Here is a 13,610-nt window from a genome sequence, read left to right as displayed (position 1 = left end):
ACAAGGCAGAGGGGCTGGCAGTGTGTGCTGTGCACAGGCTGTGGGTTTTAAAATGTCTGAGTGAATCCAGGAAGAGGGAAGAGGCAGAGGGTCTGAAAGTGTGTTTGTGTGCAAAGGCTGTGAGTTTTAAATTTCTGAATGAATCCAGGAAGAGGGACGTGGTACTGGGGCTGGAAGTGTGTGTTGTGCACAGGCTGTGAGTCTTCAAAACGTCTGAGTGAATCCAAAAAGTGGGAAGAGGCAGAGGGTCTGAAAGTGTGTCTGTGTGCACAGGCTGTGAGTATTAAAAACGTGTGATTGAATCCAGGGAGAGGGGCAAGGCAGAGGGCCTGGAAGTGTGTGTTTGTGTGTATGCACAGTCTGTTGGTTTTAAACTCTGAGTGAATCCAGGAAGAGGGAAGAGGCAGAGCGCCTGGAAGTGTGTCCGTGTGCAGAGGCTGTTGGTTTTAAAACATCTGAGTAAGTCCAGGAAGAGGGAAGAGGCAGAGGGTTTGGAAGTGTGTTTGTGTGCACAGGCTGTTTGTTTTAAAAACGTCTGAGCGAATCCAGGAATAGGGAAGAGGTAGAGGGGCTGGAAGTGTGTGCGTGTGCACAGGCTGTTGGTTTCAAAATGTCTGAGTGAATCCAGAAAGAGGGAAGTGGCAGAGGGGCTGGAAGTGTATGTTTGTGTGTATGCACAGTCTGTTGGTTTTAAACTCTGAGTGAATCCAGGAAGAGGGAAGAGGCAGAGGGTCTGGAAGTGTGTGCTGTGCACAGGCTGTGAGTCTTCAAAACGTCTGAGTGAATCGAGGAAGAGGGAAGAGGCACAGGCGCTGGAAGTGTGTGTTTGTGTGTATGCACAGTCTGTTGGTTTTAAACTCTGAGTGAATCCAGGAAGAGGGAAGAGGCAGAGGGCCTGGAAGTGTGTCCGTGTGCACAGGCTGTTGGTTTTAAAACATCTGAGTAAATCCAGGAAGAGGGAAGAGGCAGAGGGTTTGGAAGTGTGTTTGTGTGCACAGGCTGTTTGTTTTAAAAACGTCTGAGCGAATCCAGGAAGAGGGAAGAGGCAGAGGGGCTGGAAGTGTGTGTTTGTGTGTATGCACAGTCTGTTGGTTTTAAACTCTGAGTGAATCCAGGAAGAGGGAAGAGGCAGAGGGTCTGGAAGTGTCTGCTGTGCACAGGCTTTGGGTTTTAAAATGTCTGAGTGAATCCAGGAAGAGGGAAGAGGCAGAGGGTCTGAAAGTGTGTCTTTGTGCAAAGGCTGTGAGTATTAAAAACGTGTGATTGAATCCAGGGAGAGGGGCAAGGCAGAGGGCCTGGAAGTGTGTGTGTGTGCACAGGCTGTTTGTTTTAAAAACGTCTGAGCGAATCCAGGAAGAGGGAAGAGGCAGAGGGTCTGGAAGTTTCTGTGTGTGCACAGTCTGTGAATTTTAAAACATCTGAATGAATCCAGGAAGAGGGAAGAGGTAGAGGGGCTGGAAGTGTGTGTTTGTGTGTATGCACAGTCTGTTGGTTTTAAATTCTGAGTGAATCCAGGAAGAGGTAAGAGGTAGAGGGTCTGGAAGTGTGTGCTGTGCACAGGCTGTTGTTTTCCAAATGTCTGAGTGAATCCAGGAAGAGGGAAGAGGCAGAGGGGCTGGAAGTGTGTGTTTGTGTGTATGCACAGTCTGTTGGTTTTAAACTCTGAGTGAATCCAGGAAGAGGGAAGAGGCAGAGGGTCTGGAAGTGTGTGTGTGCGCAAGCTCTGAGTTTTAAAACCGTCTGAGTTAATCCAGGAAAAGGGACAAGGCAGAGGGGCTGGAAGTGTGTGCTGTGCACAGGCTGTGGGTTTTAAAATGTCTGAGTGAATCCAGGAAGAGGGAAGAGGCAGAGGGTCTGAAAGTGTGTTTGTGTGCACAGGCTGTGAGTTTAAAAAACGTGTGAGTGAATCCAGGAAGAGGGACAAGGCAGAGGGTCTGGAAGTGTGTGCGTGTGCACAGGCTGTTGGTTTCAAAATGTCTGAGCGAATCCAGGAAGAGGGAAGAGGCAGAGGTGCTGGAAGTGTGTGTTTGTGTGTATGCACAGTCTGTTGTTTTTAAACTCTGAGTGAATCCAGGAAGAGGGAAGAGGCAGAGAGTCTGGAAGTGTGTGCTGTGCACAGGCTGTGAGTCTTCAAAACGTCTGAGTGAATCGAGAAAGAGGGAGGAGGCAGAGGGGCTGGAAGTGTGTGTGTGCGCAAGCTGTGAGTTTTAAAACCGTCTGAGTGAATCCAGGAAAAGGGACAAGGCAGAGGGGCTGGAAGTGTGTGCTGTGCACAGGCTGTGGGTTTTAAAATGTCTGGGTGAATACAGGAAGAGCGACAAGGCAGAGGGCCTGGAAGTGTGTGCGTGTGCACAGGCTGTGAGTTTTAAAAACGTGTGAGTGAATCCAGGAAGAGGGACAAGGCAGAGGGGCTGGAAGTGTGTGCTGTGCACAGGCTGTGTGTTTTAAAACGTCTGAGTGAATCGAGGAAGAGGGAAAAGGCAGAGGGGCTGGAAGTGTGTGCATGTGCACAGGCTGTGAGTCTTCAAAACATCTGAGTGAATCCAGAAAGTGGGAAGAGGCAGAGGGGCTGGAAGTGTATGTTTGTGCACAGTCTGTGAATTTTAAAACGTCTGAATGAATCCAGGAAGAGGGACAAGGCAGAGGGTCTGGAAGTGTGTGCTGTGCACAGGCTGTGAGTCTTCAAAACGTCTGAGTGAATCGAGGAAGAGGGAAGAGGCAGAGGGTCTGGAAATGTGTTTTTGTGCACAGGGTGTGAGTTTTAAAAACGTGTGAGTGAATCGAGGATGAGGGACAAAGCAGAGGGTCTGGAAGTGTATGCTGTGCAGAGGCTGTGAGTTTTCAAAACGTGTGAGTGAATCCAGGATGAGGGACAAAGCAGAGGGACTGGAAATGTGTGCCTGTGCACAGGCTGTTGGTTTCAAAATGTCTGAGTGAATCCAGAAAGAGGGAAGTGGCAGAGGGGCTGGAAGTGTGTGTGTGTGCACAGTCTGTGAATTTTAAAACATCTGAATGAATCCAGTAAGAGGGAAGAGGCAGAGGGGCTGGAAGTACGTGTTTGTGTGTATGCACAGTCTGTTGGTTTTAAACTCTGAGTGAATCCAGGAAGAGGGAAGAGGCAGAGGGTCTGGAAGTGTGTGTTGTGCACAGGCTGTTGTTTTCCAAATGTCTGAGTGAATCCAGGAAGAGGGAAGAGGCAGAGGGTCTGAAAGTGTGTTTGTGTGCAAAGGCTGTGAGTTTTAAATTTCTGAATGAATCCAGGAAGAGGGACGGGGTAGTGGGGCTGGAAGTGTGTGTTGTGCACAGGCTGTGAGTCTTCAAAACGTCTGAGTGAATCCAAAAAGTGGGAAGAGGCAGAGGGTCTGAAAGTGTGTCTGTGTGCACAGGCTGTGAGTATTAAAAACGTGTGATTGAATCCAGGGAGAGGGGCAAGGCAGAGGGCCTGGAAGTGTGTGTTTGTGTGTATGCACAGTCTGTTGGTTTTAAACTCTGAGTGAATCCAGGAAGAGGGAAGAGGCAGAGCGCCTGGAAGTGTGTCCGTGTGCAGAGGCTGTTGGTTTTAAAACATCTGAGTAAATCCAGGAAGAGGGAAGAGGCAGAGGGTTTGGAAGTGTGTTTGTGTGCACAGGCTGTTTGTTTTAAAAACGTCTGAGCGAATCCAGGAAGAGGGAAGAGGCAGAGGGGCTGGAAGTGTGTGCGTGTGCACAGGCTGTTGGTTTCAAAATGTCTGAGTGAATCCAGAAAGAGGGAAGTGGCAGAGGGGCTGGAAGTGTATGTTTGTGTGTATGCACAGTCTGTTGGTTTTAAACTCTGAGTGAATCCATCAAGAGGGAAGAGGCAGAGGGTCTGGAAGTGTGTGCTGTGCACAGGCTGTGAGTCTTCAAAACGTCTGAGTGAATCGAGGAAGAGGGAAGAGGCAGAGGGGCTGGAAGTGTGTGTGTGTGTGCGCGCAAGCTGTGAGTTTTAAAACGGTCTGAGTGAATCCAGGAAAAGGGACAAGGCAGAGGGGCTGGAAGTGTGTGCTGTGCACAGGCTGTGGGTTTTAAAAACGTCTGAGCGAATCCAGGAAGAGGGAAGAGGCACAGGCGCTGGAAGTGTGTGTTTGTGTGTATGCACAGTCTGTTGGTTTTAAACTCTGAGTGAATCGAGGAAGAGGGAAGAGGCAGAGGGGATGGAAGTGTCTGCTGTGCACAGGCTGTGGGTTTTAAAATGTCTGAGTGAATCCAGGAAAAGAGACAAGGCAGAGGGGCTGGCAGTGTGTGCTGTGCACAGGCTGTGGGTTTTAAAATGTCTGAGTGAATCCAGGAAGAGGGAAGAGGCAGAGGGTCTGAAAGTGTGTTTGTGTGCAAAGGCTGTGAGTTTTAAATTTCTGAATGAATCCAGGAAGAGGGACGGGGTAGTGGGGCTGGAAGTGTGTGTTGTGCACAGGCTGTGAGTCTTCAAAACGTCTGAGTGAATCCAAAAAGTGGGAAGAGGCAGAGGGTCTGAAAGTGTGTCTATGTGCACAGGCTGTGAGTATTAAAAACGTGTGATTGAATCCAGGGAGAGGGGCAAGGCATAGGGCCTGGAAGTGTGTGTTTGTGTGTATGCACAGTCTGTTGGTTTTAAACTCTGAGTGAATCCAGGAAGAGGGAAGAGGCAGAGGGCCTGGAAGTGTGTCCGTGTGCACAGGCTGTTGGTTTTAAAACATCTGAGTAAATCCAGGAAGAGGGAAGAGGCAGAGGGGCTGGAAGTGTGTGTGTGTGTGCACAGGCTGTTTGTTTTAAAAACGTCTGAGCGAATCCAGGAAGAGGGACAAGGCAGAGGGTCTGGAAGTGTGTGTTTGTGTGTATGCACAGTCTGTTGGTTTTAAACTCTGAATGAATCCAGGAAGAGGGAAGAGGCAGAGGGTCTGGAAGTGTCTGCTGTGCACAGGCTGTGGGTTTTAAAATGTCTGAGTGAATCCAGGAAAAGAGACAAGGCAGAGGGTCTGGAAGTGTGTGCTGTGCACAGGCTGTTGTTTTCCAAATGTCTGAGTGAATCCAGGAAGAGGGAAGAGGCAGAGGGGCTGGAAGTGTGTGTTTGTGTCTATGCACAGTCTGTTGGTTTTAAACTCTGAGTGAATCCAGGAAGAGGGAAGAGGCAGAGGGTCTGGAAGTGTGTGTGTGCGCAAGCTCTGAGTTTTAAAACCGTCTGAGTTAATCCAGGAAAAGGTACAAGGCAGAGGGGCTGGAAGTGTGTGCTGTGCACAGGCTGTGGGTTTTAAAATGTCTGAGTGAATCCAGGAAGAGGGAAGAGGCAGAGGGTTTGAAAGTGTGTTTGTGTGCACAGGCTGTGAGTTTAAAAAACGTGTGAGTGAATCCAGGAAGACGGAACAGGCAGAGGGGCTGGAAGTGTGTGTTTGTGTGTATGCACAGGCTGTTGGTTTTAAACTCTGAGTGAATCCAGGAAGAGGGAAGAGGCAGAGGGGCTGGAAGTGTGTGTGTATGCACAGGCTGTGAGTTTTAAATTTCTGAATGAATCCAGGAAGAGAGACGGGGTAGTGGGGCTGGAAGTGTGTGTTGTGCACAGGCTGTGAGTCTTCAAAACGTCTGAGTGAATCCAAAAAGTGGGAAGAGGCAGAAGGTCTGAAAGTGTGTCTGTGTGTACAGGCTGTGAGTTTTAAAACATCTGAGTAAATCTAGGAAGAGGGAAGAGGCAGAGGGTCTGGAAGAGTGTGTGTGCGGAAGCTGTGAGTTTTAAAACCGTCTGAGTGAATCCAGGAAGAGGGAAGAGGCAGAGGGTCTGGAAGTGTGTGTTTGTGTGTATGCACAGTGTGTTGGTTTTAAACTCTGAGTGAATCCAGGAAGAGGGACAAGGCAGAGGGTCTGGAAGTGTGTGCTGTGCACAGGCTGTGAGTTTTCAAAACGTCTGAGTGAATCAAGTAAGAGGGAAGAGGCAGAGGGGCTGGAAGTGTGTGTGTGTGCACAGTCTGTGAATTTTAAAACGTCTGAATGAATCCAGGAAGAGGGACAAGGCAGAGGGTCTGGAAGTGTGTGTTTGTGTGTATGCACAGTCTGTTGGTTTTAAACTCTGAGTGAATCCAGGAAGAGGGAAGAGGCAGAGGGTCTGGAAGTGTCTGCTGTGCACAGGCTGTGGGTTTTAAAATGTCTGAGTGAATCCAGGAAAAGAGACAAGGCAGAGGGTCTGGAAGTGTGTGCTGTGCACAGGCTATTGTTTTCCAAATGTCTGAGTGAATCCAGGAAGAGGGAAGAGGCAGAGGGGCTGGAAGTGTGTGTTTGTGTGTATGCACAGTCTGTTGGTTTTAAACTCTGAGTGAATCCAGGAAGAGGGAAGAGGCAGAGGGTCTGGAAGTGTGTGTGTGCGCAAGCTCTGAGTTTTAAAACCGTCTGAGTTAATCCAGGAAAAGGGACAAGGCAGAGGGGCTGGAAGTGTGTGCTGTGCACAGGCTGTGGGTTTTAAAATGTCTGAGTGAATCCAGGAAGAGGGAAGAGGCAGAGGGTTTGAAAGTGTGTTTGTGTGCACAGGCTGTGAGTTTAAAAAACGTGTGAGTGAATCCAGGAAGACGGAACAGGCAGAGGGGCTGGAAGTGTGTGTTTGTGTGTATGCACAGGCTGTTGGTTTTAAACTCTGAGTGAATCCAGGAAGAGGGAAGAGGCAGAGGGGCTGGAAGTGTGTGTGTATGCACAGGCTGTGAGTTTTAAATTTCTGAATGAATCCAGGAAGAGAGACGGGGTAGTGGGGCTGGAAGTGTGTGTTGTGCACAGGCTGTGAGTCTTCAAAATGTCTGAGTGAATCCAAAAAGTGGGAAGAGGCAGAAGGTCTGAAAGTGTGTCTTTGTGTACAGGTTGTGAGTTTTAAAACATCTGAGTAAATCCAGGAAGAGGGAAGAGGCAGAGGGTCTGGAAGAGTGTGTGTGCGCAAGCTGTGAGTTTTAAAACCGTCTGAGTGAAACCAGGAAGAGGGAAGAGGCAGAGGGTCTGGAAGTGTGTGTTTGTGTGTATGCACAGTCTGTTGGTTTTAAACTCTGAGTGAATGCAGGAAGAGGGAAGAGGCAGAGGGTCTGGAAGTGTCTGCTGTGCACAGGCTGTGAGTTTTCAAAACGTCTGAGTGAATCGAGGAAGAGGGAAAAGGCAGAGGGGCTGGAAGTGTGTGCATGTACACAGGCTGTTTGTTTTAAAAACATCTGAATGAATCCAGGAAGAGGGAAGAGGCAGAGGGGCAGGAAGTGTGTGTTTGTGTGTATGCACAGTCTGTTGGTTTTAAACTCTGAGTGAATCCAGGAAGAGGGAAGAGGCAGAGGGTCTGGAAGTGTGTGCTGTGCACAGGCTGTTGGTTTCCAAATGTCTGAGTGAATCCAGGAAGAGGGAAGAGTCAGAGGGTCTGAAAGTGTGTTTGTGTGCACAAGCTGTGAGTTTAAAAAACGTGTGAGTGAATCCAGGAAGAAGGACAAGGCAGAGGGTCTGGAAGTGTGTGCTGTGCACAGGCTGTGCGTTTTCAAAACGTCTGAGTTAATCTAGGAAAAGGGACAAGTCAGAGGGGCTGGAAGTGTGTGCTGTGCACAGGCTGTGTGTTTTAAAACGTCTGAGTGAATCGAGGAAGAGGGAAAAGGCGGAGGGGCTGGAAGTGTGTGCTGTGCACAGGCTGTGGGTTTTAAAATGTCTGAATGAATCCAGGAAGAGGGACAAGGCAGAGGGGCTGGAAGTGTGTGCTGTGCACAGGCTGTGAATTTTCAAAATATCTAAGTGAATCCAGGAAAAGGGACAAGGCAGAGGGGCTGGAAGTGTGTGCTGTGCACAGGCTGTGGGTTTTAAAATGTCTGGGTGAATACAGGAAGAGGGAAAAGGCAGAGGGTCTGAAAGTGTGTTTGTGTGCACAGGCTGTGAGTTTTAAAAACGAGTGAGTGAATCCAGGATGAGGGACAAGGCAGAGGGCCTGGAAGTGTGTGCGTGTGCACAGGCTGTTGGTTTCACAATGTCTGAGCGAATCCAGGAAGAGGGAAGAGGCAGAGGTGCTGGAAGTGTGTGTTTGTGTGTATGCACAGTCTGTTGGTTTTAAACTCTGAGTGAATCCAGGAAGAGGGAAGAGGCAGAGGGTCTGGAAGTGTGTGCTGTGCACAGGCTGTGAGTCTTCAAAACGTCTGAGTGAATCGAGGAAGAGGGAGGAGGCAGAGGGGCTGGAAGTGTGTGTTTGTGTGCGCAAGCTGTGAGTTTTAAAACCGTCTGAGTGAATCCAGGAAAAGGGACAAGGCAGAGGGGCTGGAAGTGTGTGCTGTGCACAGGCTGTGGGTTTTAAAATGTCTGGGTGAATACAGGAAGAGGGACAAGGCAGAGGGCCTGGAAGTGTGTGCGTGTGCACAGGCTGTGAGTTTTAAAAACGTGTGAGTGAATCCAGGAAGAGGGACAAGGCAGAGGGGCTGGAAGTGTGTGCTGTGCACAGGCTGTGGGTTTTAAAATGTCTGAGTGAATCCAGGAAGAGAGAAGAGGCAGAGGGTCTGAAAGTGTGTTTGTGTGCACAGGCTGTGAGTTTTAAAAACGTGTGAGTGAATCCAGGAAGAGGGACAAGGCAGAGGGTCTGGAAGTGTGTGCTGTGCACAGGCTGTGAGTTTTCAAAACGTCTGAGTGAATCGAGGAAGAGGGAAGAGGCAGAGGGGTTGGAAGTGTGTGTGAATGCACAGGCTGTGAGTTTTAAATTTCTGAATGAATCCAGGAAGAGGGACAGGGTAGTGGGGCTGGAAGTGTGTGTTGTGCACAGGCTGTGAGTTTTAAAAACGTGTGAGTGAATCCAGGAAGAGGGACAAGGCAAAGGGCCTGGAAGTGTGTGCGTTTGCACAGGCTGTTGGTTTTAAAACATCTGAGTAAATCCAGGCAGAGGGAAGAGGCAGAGGGGCTGGAAGTGTGTGTTTGTGTGTATGCACAGGCTGTTGGTTTTAAACTCTGAGTGAATCCAGGAAGAGGGAAGAAGCAGAGGGGCTGGAAGTGTGTGTGTATGCACAGGCTTTGAGTTTTAAATTTCTGAATGAATCCAGGAATAGAACGGGGTAGTGGGGCTGGAAGTGTGTGTTGTGCACATGCTGTGAGTCTTCAAAACGTCTGAGTGAATCCAAAAAGTGGGAACAGGCAGAAGGTCTGAAAGTGTGTGCATGTGTACAGGTTGTGATTTTTAAAACATCTGAGTAAATCCAGGAAGAGGGAAGAGGCAGAGGGTCTGGAAGAGTGTGTGTGCGCAAGCTGTGAGTTTTAAAACCGTCTGAGTGAATCCAGGAAGAGGGAGGAGGCAGAGGGTCTGGAAGTGTGTGTTTGTGTGTATGCACAGTGTGTTGGTTTTAAACTCTGAGTGAATCCAGGAAGAGGGAAGAGGCAGAGGGTCTGGAAGTGCCTGCTGTGCACAGGCTGTGAGTTTTCAAAACGTCTGAGTGAATCGAGGAAGAGGGAAAAGGCAGAGGGGCTGGAAGTGTGTGCATGTCCACAGGCTGTTTGTTTTAAAAACATCTGAATGAATCCAGGAAGAGGGAAGAGGCAGAGGGGCTGGAAGTGTGTGTTTGTGTGTATGCACAGTCTGTTGGTTTTAAACTCTGAGTGAATCCAGGAAGAGGGAAGAGGCAGAGGGTCTGGAAGTGTGTGCTGTGCACAGGCTGTTGGTTTCCAAATGTCTGAGTGAATCCAGGAAGAGGGAAGAGGCAGAGGGTCTGAAAGTGTGTTTGTGTGCACAAGCTGTGAGTTTAAAAAACGTGTGAGTTAATCTAGGAAAAGGGACAAGGCAGAGGGGCTGGAAGTGTGTGCTGTGCACAGGCTGTGTGTTTTAAAACGTCTGAGTGAATCGAGGAAGAGGGAAAAGGCAGAGGGGCTGGAAGTGTGTGCTGTGCACAGGCTGTGAGTTTTCAAAATATCTAAGTGAATCCAGGAAAAGGGACAAGACAGAGGGGCTGGAAGTGTGTGCTGTGCACAGGCTGTGGGTTTTAAAATGTCTGGGTGAATACAGGAAGAGGGAAAAGGCAGAGGGTCTGAAAGTGTGTTTGTGTGCACAGGCTGTGAGTTTTAAAAACGAGTGAGTGAATCCAGGATGAGGGACAAGGCAGAGGGCCTGGAAGTGTGTTTGTGTGCACAAGCTGTGAGTTTAAAAAACGTGTGAGTGAATCCAGGAAGAAGGACAAGGCAGAGGGTCTGGAAGTGTGTGCTGTGCACAGGCTGTGCGTTTTCAAAACGTCTGAGTTAATCTAGGAAAAGGGACAAGGCAGAGGGGCTGGAAGTGTGTGCTGTGCACAGGCTGTGTGTTTTAAAACGTCTGAGTGAATCGAGGAAGAGGGGAAAGGCAGAGGGGCTGGAAGTGTGTGCATGTGCACAGGCTGTGAGTCTTCAAAACATCTGAGTGAATCTAGAAAGTGGGAAGAGGCAGAGGGGCTGGAAGTGTATGTTTGTGCACAGTCTGTGAATTTTAAAACGTCTGAATGAATCCAGGAAGAGGGACAAGGCAGAGGGGCTGGAAGTGTGTGCTGTGCACAGGCTGTGAGTTTTCAAAATATCTAAGTGAATCCAGGAAAAGGGACAAGACAGAGGGGCTGGAAGTGTGTGCTGTGCACAGGCTGTGGGTTTTAAAATGTCTGGGTGAATACAGGAAGAGGGAAAAGGCAGAGGGTCTGAAAGTGTGTTTGTGTGCACAGGCTGTGAGTTTTAAAAACGAGTGAGTGAATCCAGGATGAGGGACAAGGCAGAGGGCCTGGAAGTGTGTGCGTGTGCACAGGCTGTTGGTTTCAAAATGTCTGAGCGAATCCAGGAAGAGGGAAGAGGCAGAGGTGCTGGAAGTGTGTGTTTGTGTGTATGCACAGACTGTTGGTTTTAAACTCTGAGTGAATCCAGGAAGAGGGAAGAGGCAGAGAGTCTGGAAGTGTGTGCTGTGCACAGGCTGTGAGTCTTCAAAACGTCTGAGTGAATCGAGGAAGAGGGAGGAGGCAGAGGGGCTGGAAGTGTGTGTGTGCGCAAGCTGTGAGTTTTAAAACCGTCTGAGTGAATCCAGGAAAAGGGACAAGGCAGAGGGGCTGGAAGTGTGTGCTGTGCACAGGCTGTGGGTTTTAAAATGTCTGGGTGAATACAGGAAGAGGGACAAGGCAGAGGGCCTGGAAGTGTGTGCGTGTGCACAGGCTGTGAGTTTTAAAAACGTGTGAGTGAATCCAGGAAGAGGGACAAGGCAGAGGGGCTGGAAGTGTGTGCTGTGCACAGGCTGTGTGTTTTAAAACGTCTGAGTGAATCGAGGAAGAGGGAAAAGGCAGAGGGGCTGGAAGTGTGTGCATGTGCACAGGCTGTGAGTCTTCAAAACATCTGAGTGAATCCAGAAAGTGGGAAGAAGCAGAGGGGCTGGAAGTGTATGTTTGTGCACAGTCTGTGAATTTTAAAACGTCTGAATGAATCCAGGAAGAGGGACAAGGCAGAGGGTCTGGAAGTGTGTGCTGTGCACAGGCTGTGAGTCTTCAAAACGTCTGAGTGAATCGAGGAAGAGGGAAGAGGCAGAGGGTCTGGAAATGTGTTTTTGTGCACAGGGTGTGAGTTTTAAAAACGTGTGAGTGAATCGAGGATGAGGGACAAAGCAGAGGGTCTGGAAGTGTATGCTGTGCACAGGCTGTGAGTTTTCAAAACGTGTGAGTGTATCCAGGATGAGGGACAAAGCAAAGGGACTGGAAATGTGTGCCTGTGCACAGGCTGTTGGTTTCAAAATGTCTGAGTGAATCCAGAAAGAGGGAAGTGGCAGAGGGGCTGGAAGTGTATGTTTGTGTGTATGCACAGTCTGTTGGTTTTAAACTCTGAGTGAATCCAGGAAGAGGGAAGAGGCAGAGGGTCTGGAAGTGTCTGCTGTGCACAGGCTGTGGGTTTTAAAATGTCTGAGTGAATCCAGGAAAAGAGACAAGGCAGAAGGGCTTTAAGTGTGTGCTGTGCACAGGCTGTGGGTTTTAAAATGTCTGAGTGAATCCAGGAAGAGGGAAGAGGCAGAGGGTCTGAAAGTGTGTTTGTGTGCAAAGGCTGTGAGTTTTAAATTTCTGAATGAATCCAGGAAGAGGGACGGGGTAGTGGGGCTGGAAGTGTGTGTTGTGCACAGGCTGTGAGTCTTCAAAACGTCTGAGTGAATCCAAAAAGTGGGAAGAGGCAGAGGGTCTGAAAGTGTGTCTGTGTGCACAGGCTGTGAGTATTAAAAACGTGTGATTGAATCCAGGGAGAGGGGCAAGGCAGAGCGCCTGGAAGTGTGTGTTTGTGTGTATGCACAGTCTGTTGGTTTTAAACTCTGAGTGAATCCAGGAAGAGGGAAGAGGCAGAGCGCCTGGAAGTGTGTCCGTGTGCACAGGCTGTTGGTTTTAAAACATCTGAGTAAGTCCAGGAAGAGGGAAGAGGCAGAGGGTTTGGAAGTGTGTTTGTGTGCACAGGCTGTTTGTTTTAAAAACGTCTGAGCGAATCCAGGAAGAGGGAAGAGGCAGAGGGGCTGGAAGTGTGTGCGTGTGCACAGGCTGTTGGTTTCAAAATGTCTGAGTGAATCCAGAAAGAGGGAAGTGGCAGAGGGGCTGGAAGTGTGTGTTTGTGTGTATGCACAGTCTGTTGGTTTTAAACTCTGAGTGAATCCAGAAAGAGGGAAGAGGCAGAGGGGCTGGAAGTGTCTGCTGTGCACAGGCTGTGGGTTTTAAAATGTCTGAGTGAATCCAGGAAAAGAGACAAGGCAGAGGGGCTGGCAGTGTGTGCTGTGCACAGGCTGTGGGTTTTAAAATGTCTGAGTGAATCCAGGAAGAGGGAAGAGGCAGAGGGTCTGAAAGTGTGTTTGTGTGCAAAGGCTGTGAGTTTTAAATTTCTGAATGAATCCAGGAAGAGGGACGGGGTACTGGGGCTGGAAGTGTGTGTTGTGCACAGGCTGTGAGTCTTCAAAACGTCTGAGTGAATCCAAAAAGTGGGAAGAGGCAGAGGGTCTGAAAGTGTGTCTGTGTGCACAGGCTGTGAGTATTAAAAACGTGTGATTGAATCCAGGGAGAGGGGCAAGGCAGAGGGCCTGGAAGTGTGTGTTTGTGTGTATGCACAGTCTGTTGGTTTTAAACTCTGAGTGAATCCAGGAAGAGGGAAGAGGCAGAGGGCCTGGAAGTGTGTCCGTGTGCACAGGCTGTTGGTTTTAAAACATCTGAGTAAATCCAGAAAGAGGGAAGAGGCAGAGGGTTTGGAAGTGTGTGTGTGTGTGCACAGACTGTTTGTTTTAAAAACGTCTGAGCGAATCCAGGAAGAGGGAAGAGGCAGAGGGGCTGGAAGTGTGTGTTTGTGTGTATGCACAGTCTGTTGGTTTTAAACTCTGAGTGAATCCAGGAAGAGGGAAGAGGCAGAGGGTCTGGAAGTGTCTGCTGTGCACAGGCTTTGGGTTTTAAAATGTCTGAGTGAATCCAGGAAGAGGGAAGAGGCAGAGGGTCTGAAAGTGTGTCTTTGTGCAAAGGCTGTGAGTATTAAAAACGTGTGATTGAATCCAGGGAGAGGGGCAAGGCAGAGGGCCTGGAAGTGTGTGTGTGTGCACAGGCTGTTTGTTTTAAAACATCTGAATGAATCCAGGAAGAGGGAAGAGGCAGAGGGTCTGGAAGTGTCTGCTGTGCACAGGCTTTGGGTTTTAAAATGTCTGAG

This window comes from Natrix helvetica (genome assembly GCF_964273705.1).
Source record: "Natrix helvetica genome assembly, chromosome: W".
Taxonomy (NCBI): Eukaryota; Metazoa; Chordata; class Lepidosauria; order Squamata; family Natricidae; genus Natrix; species Natrix helvetica.
This window is presented reverse-complemented; position numbering follows the sequence as displayed.